At 41.3% G+C, this 6,000-nt stretch overlaps 1 long non-coding RNA gene across 1 annotated transcript; it reads left to right on the top strand.

Annotated features, from left to right (window-relative positions):
* The first annotated feature begins 992 nt into the window (after positions 1-992).
* LOC123245247 lies at positions 993-5,339 on the top strand. The gene is made up of 3 exons (XR_006506107.1): positions 993-1,023; positions 2,578-2,673; positions 4,815-5,339. It is a non-coding gene; the product is annotated as an uncharacterized LOC123245247 (long non-coding RNA).
* The last annotated feature ends 661 nt before the right edge of the window (positions 5,340-6,000 follow it).

Here is a 6,000-nt window from a genome sequence, read left to right as displayed (position 1 = left end):
CACTTTTCTCTTCTTGATCTATGTGACTCCTCCCATCACATTTTTATTTATTTATTTATTATTCCTGTTGACTCCCAGAGGAGCATAGCGCTGCAACCATCTCACACCTGCGGACTCTGTTCTGGGCAACTTCCCCCAGCTGGGCCCATGTCATTCCGACTGTTTTTGTTTCATTTTCAGCAGATCTTCGCCAGGTCCGTTTTGGTCTTCCGACTTTCCTCCTCCCTGAAGGGTTCCAGCTCAATGCTTGTCTGGCTACGTTGTCTTCCGGTTTTCGTAGCGTATGTCCTATCCATCTCCACTTCCGTTTCTTTATGTCCTGACTAATGGGATACTGGATTGTTCTTTCCCAGAGACTAGCATTGGAGATCTTTTCAGGCCATCTGATGTTCAAGATGTAGCGTAGACATCTGTTAACAAAGACTTGGAGTTTGTAGGTGTTGACTTTCGTCACTCTCCAGCTTTCTGATCCATATAGGAGGACGGCCTTTACGTTGGTGTTGAAGATTCGGAGCTTAGTGATGAGGGACAGTGCTTTGGAGATCCAGACAGACCGCAGGGTGTTAAATGCCTGTCTGGCTTTGTTGATTCGGTTTCTGATGTCCTCATCTGCCCGTTGTCCTTACTGACTATGCTACCCAAATAGGTGAAGTGGTCCGTCTCCTTGATGTTTTCTCCCTGTAGTTGGATTGGCAGGTCCTGTCTGCTGTTGACTGTGATCACCTCGGTCTTCTTCTTGTTGATCTTCAGACCTGTCTTCTCCGCTTCTTCAGAGAGTCATGCAAGTTTGGCTTGCGCATCCTGCTGCTTGTGAGAAAGGAGACAGATGTCATCACGAAGTCAAGGTCCTCAAACTGTTTGGTATGAGTCCATTGGATGCCCGTGTTGCTGTCCTTGGTAGTTCTTCTCATGATCCAATCTATGACCATCAAGAAGATAAGGGGCGAAAGCATGCAGCCTTGCTTCACTCCGGTCTTCACTGTGAAGGGAGCTGTCAGTTTCCCATTATGGATGACCTGGCAGGTAAAGTCTTCATATAACCGCTGGATGATGTTGATGAGCTTCGGGGGAATCCCGTAATGCTGCATCAATCTCCAGATGATGTTCCTGTCCACGCTGTCAAATGCCTTTTCGAAATCCCATCACATAATATTTCTTTATTCTATTAGGAATTTCCTATTGCTTACTCAGGTCTTTGGCTTCTGCTCCAGAATCAAGACTTTGTGCCAGGAAAACAAGTCTTTGCTGTGTTGTACCCCTCAGTAGGGTGTTCAGTGGGGTTCCTACTGTAGTGAGGATGCAGCACCTACTGCTATGTGGCAGTACTGGATGTGAGAGCTGGTTCCTACTCTTCTATAACTGCTATACTCTGGCCTGGGAAAGAGATATGAACCTGGATCTTGGAGCAGGCCATACCCTCTACTTGGCTTTTGTCTCCATTTCCCAGTAGTACAATATGTACCCTGGCCTTGTACAGACACCTAATGGAAGTTGGTTTTGTCATCTGGGATGATCCTATTTGGATATCAGATTATATATATATATATATATATGTATATATATATATATATATATATGTCTTTATCTTCTGGGTATGGGTTCCAAGACAGAAGAGTGGCAAGGGTTAGGCAATTGGGGTTAAATGACTTGTCCTGGGTCACATAGCTAGGAAGTGTCTGAAACCAGATTTGAACCCAGGACCTCCTGTCTCCAAGTTCTATCTACTGAGCCATCTAGCTGCCCCATATCAAATATAATATTGTCTCCAACTTTCTAGAGAGTCCCAGGGTGCACCCTAGGCATCTCTGCTCCATCTGTTTCCTTGGGCAGACAGATGTTAGGAATTACCTTTGAAATCCTACTCTTTGCTGGAGATGGCTCTAGCTCTAGGGCTCTCTAGACCAGAATGTCCTTAGCTTTTGGCTTTTTTATATAATATTTGACTGATTGAGGGAGCCTATTAAGTATTTCTCTCTTACACACTCTCTCTTTCAACTGCATCTTTGCTTTATCTAACATCCTTTTCCATCTTTGCTAGGGTATTGTTGTTTTTTTAACCCTTCCCTTACTCTCTGACTTAGAATTGATACTAAGAGCCAATTCGAAGGTAGAAGAGTGATAAGGGCTAGTCATTTGGGGTAAAGTGACTTGTCCAGGGTCACACAGTTGGGAAGTGTCTAAGGTCAAATTTGAATCCAGGATTTTCCATCACCAGGTCTAGCTCCCTATCCACTGAGTCACCTAGCTGTCGCAAAGGTTGTACCTTTATTTACATATATAAAGTCATTCCTTCTTCCTTAACAGCTGTTATTTATTTTATTTTATTTTTGTAACTCTTCTGTCTTAGCATTCTACAAGGCAGAAGAGTGACAAGGACTAGACAATCAGGGTTAAGTGACTTACTACCCAGGGTCACATAGCTAGAAAGTGTCTGAGGCAGGGTATTTCTAAGGGAGACCAGAACCTTTCTCTTTGCCATCTTTGTTAGAAATCTATTATCTCTTCTTAAAGACATGGTCCAAGACCTGCAAAGCTCTCTACATATATCACAATTAGTGATGTGTCTCTCATCATCAGGTCATCCCCTAAAGCCAATTTCCATCACAAGGGAGCAGCAGACCATAAGGTACTTTACCTTGGTTGGTCACAAGCCTCCATCCCCAGGCATCCCAGGTATGTAGCAAATTATAGTGGCTCTTTTTGCTTGGTTGGCCTGTGGCTAGGCCCACATGAAAAACATTTGGTGCTCCTTACACCTTTCTGTCGGGTTGGTTTACATTCTGATCAGAGCACCATGGATAAATGGTGCCAGTTGTCTTCTGGGGATCTGTCTGACATAGTAGTCTGAACAAGGATTGGGAAAGTAGCTTCTGAACTTATATTGCTACATGGTAAAGGCAGAATTAATAGAACTCGACAAATGTCTGGCTATGAGGGGTGCAAAAGAGGTAAGAATCAAAGATGACACCAGTGTTTTGCGTAATTAGAATCTGTTACTCTAAAAAAAAAACTACGATTCCCAGCAAAACTATGATTCCCAGCACCCTACTCTCTCCCTGTCGTTATGTGCTAACATAGACAGGATATAAATTCTGTGGAGTTCTGTCTCTTGTTCTCTTGTCTTACTGTCGAGGCTTTTGGTGAAGCGGGCTTTTTGAGCAGGTAGAAAAACTTAGTCACATGGTTCTAATCAGTTAGATAATAAACTTTATAAAATATAATACTTGAAGTATTGTACATTAATTTAAATCCTACAGTTTTTAACTGGGGTGACTAGGAGGTAGTGACATCCTCAAAAGGAAAAGGAAAGTTGGAAGGAATGATAAATTTTGGTGGGAAGATGATCAGTTTTGGACATAGGATCATAGAACCTTAATAAATAAAAGGCTAGAAGAGATATCAGAGGATACATAATCCAACCACATCATTTTACAGATGAAGAAATTGAGGCCTTGGAAAATTTAATGAATTGCCTAGGGTCACAATGGCAATCAGCTTCAGAGAACTCAAATTCTCTGACAACAGAGCTGAGTTTGATGCATTAGCAGAGGGCTATAACTAATAAATTGGTCATGTAGGATTGGAACTGAGAAGACAGATTATGACTGGATTTTTGATTTGGCAGCCATTTGTCTAGAAATAACAATTTAACTCATGGTAGCTGATGAGATCAACAGGAGAATGGAGAAGTTTCCAACTGTGTTCAGTCATTTTTTTCAAGTGCGTCTAGGGGGTTTTCCTGGGAAAGATACGGGAGTGGTTTGTTATCTTCTTCTCCAGTTCATTTTTCAGATGAGGAAACTGAGGCAAACAGAATTAAGTCACTTGCCCAGGGTCATTCAGCTTGTAAGTGTCTTATCTGAATTCAGGAAGATGAGCCTTCCTGACTCCAATTTCTAACTATTAGTAAGAAATTCAAGTCTAGAGCTCAGGGGTCCTATTTGAAGCTTGCTTTACATTCCTAGTGTTCCTCTCCCCATACACCCAACCCCCTCCATATCATCAGGCCAGTGGCACATAGTCCCCCACCTTAAGATATTAGGCTTTCATTCAGAATATACATTTTCCCCAAGGATATTTTCATATTATTTCTTCCATTATACTGAAGATTTTTCATCTTAAACCCTGCAACTAAGAAGGCATCACAGCATAGGAAGAAGACTATGAGACTGAGATCATTCTGCCCTAACTAAATATTGTAATGCCCACCTTCCAAAATGTTTTTCTTGGATATGGAAATCAGAGTCTTCCTCAGGAGGAAGGGACTTTGAGCTTTAAACATAGAAGATAGTTCTAGGCCTTTAAGAATTCAGCTACATGGGCAAATTTACCAAAAATACAAATGTTCATAGGCTAACTGAGATAAAGTTCAGAGAAAGTAAGGAGGTAAGAACAAAATGGGGCAACTAGGTGGCATAGTGGATAGAGCTACAGGCCTAGAGCTAGGGAGATCTGAGTTCAAATCTGGCCTCAGACACTTATTAGCTGTGTGACCATGGACAAGTCACTTCACTTCAATTCCTCATCTGTGAAATGAGCTGGAGAAGGAAATGACAATCCACTTCAGGATCTTTGCCCAAAAAACACCAAATGAGGTCACAAAGAGATGGACACAACTGAAACAATTGAACAATAACAATAAAAAAAGGACAAAATGGCAATATCTCAAATGTTAATTCAAGACAGGAGGGAGGAGTCTTAGCAAGGAGAAGGGTGGGGAATCAAGAGAAGAGAAGAGAAAAAGAGAGTTAGACAAAGCCGATTGCTGGCATCATTAGTGGTCCTTTATGTGCCAATAAACTCTCTTCCTTTAGGCATCCAAGATTCTAGGAGTGCTCCAATATGTGACTGCCAGTTAAAATATAGAAGACAACAGGAGTGGAGTTCAGAGTAATAAAGGACCTAGAAGAATTTAGCTGCACTAAGAATCTTACTTCATCTGTTTTTCTGCTCCTATTTTGCCTTGTATTTAAATACAATAAGATATGGCTCACACCAAAAAAACCTGTTTCATCTCATCTTACCAGCAACTCAATCTCTGAAACCACAAAGAAAATGCAGGTTGCCAGCTCTAGAATGTTAATAGGACCTGTCACCTCCTAGGGCAACAAACAACCCTATAAATGAAAGACTTCCAGGTTATGAGGGGGAAAAACACCTAAACTCATTGCTCATAGTGCAAAACTTCCGCCTTCCATCAGAAGATAAACATTTGTTTTAAAAATAAAAATAAGCCTTAACATTCCTTAAGGGAAAAAAATATAAACCAGTATGAAGACATACCAAGCTAAAGTCCTTGTTTTTTTAACCCTTACCTTCTGTCTTAAAATCAATACTGTGTATTATTTCCAAAGCAGAAGAGCAGTAAGGGCTAAGCAATGGGGATTAAGTGACTTGCTCAGAGTCACACAGGTAGTATCTGAGCTTAGATTTGAACCCAGAACTTCCCATCTCTAGGCCTGGCTCTCTGACTACTGAGCCACCTAGTTACCCTCACAAAGCTACAGGTCATAAGTAGTAGAAATCTCCTCAGAATCTGAAAAGACTATATGGACATTTGGAACATGTAGCCCCCAGTAGTGAGAATAGGCCCCAGTAAAATCACAGCTATAGTTTAGGAGTTGCCAAACACACAGCCTGCTCCTCAGCATGAGAAAAGCAGACTTTTCCCCCTCCCCAAATACTATATGTTCTTCCAAGAAATCACTGGTGCAAGAATTCTATAAGAAACTCTGTTAGATGGTTACACATTGACATATTGAATTATCACCTATAGAAAACTCTGTTTAGAATCACTGAGGTAATCTGAATCCATTGTCTCTATCTTGTAAATCATTACTAACCAATATCCCTGCAAAAGACTTACCTAATCCCTTAGCCTACATCATTTTCCCTATAAAGTGTGTACCCCAACTCATTAAACTTTGTCACTGATCAGCAAGAAGATTGTTTGTGTGTCTTTCTGTCAGTTTGGTGGTTTGGCCCTCCTGTAATTCCAGA

Source organism: Gracilinanus agilis, chromosome 4, assembly GCF_016433145.1.
Source record: "Gracilinanus agilis isolate LMUSP501 chromosome 4, AgileGrace, whole genome shotgun sequence".
In the NCBI taxonomy this organism is placed as follows: Eukaryota; Metazoa; Chordata; class Mammalia; order Didelphimorphia; family Didelphidae; genus Gracilinanus; species Gracilinanus agilis.
The sequence above is the reverse complement of the archived record's forward strand: the minus strand, read 5'-3'. Positions and strand labels throughout refer to the sequence as shown.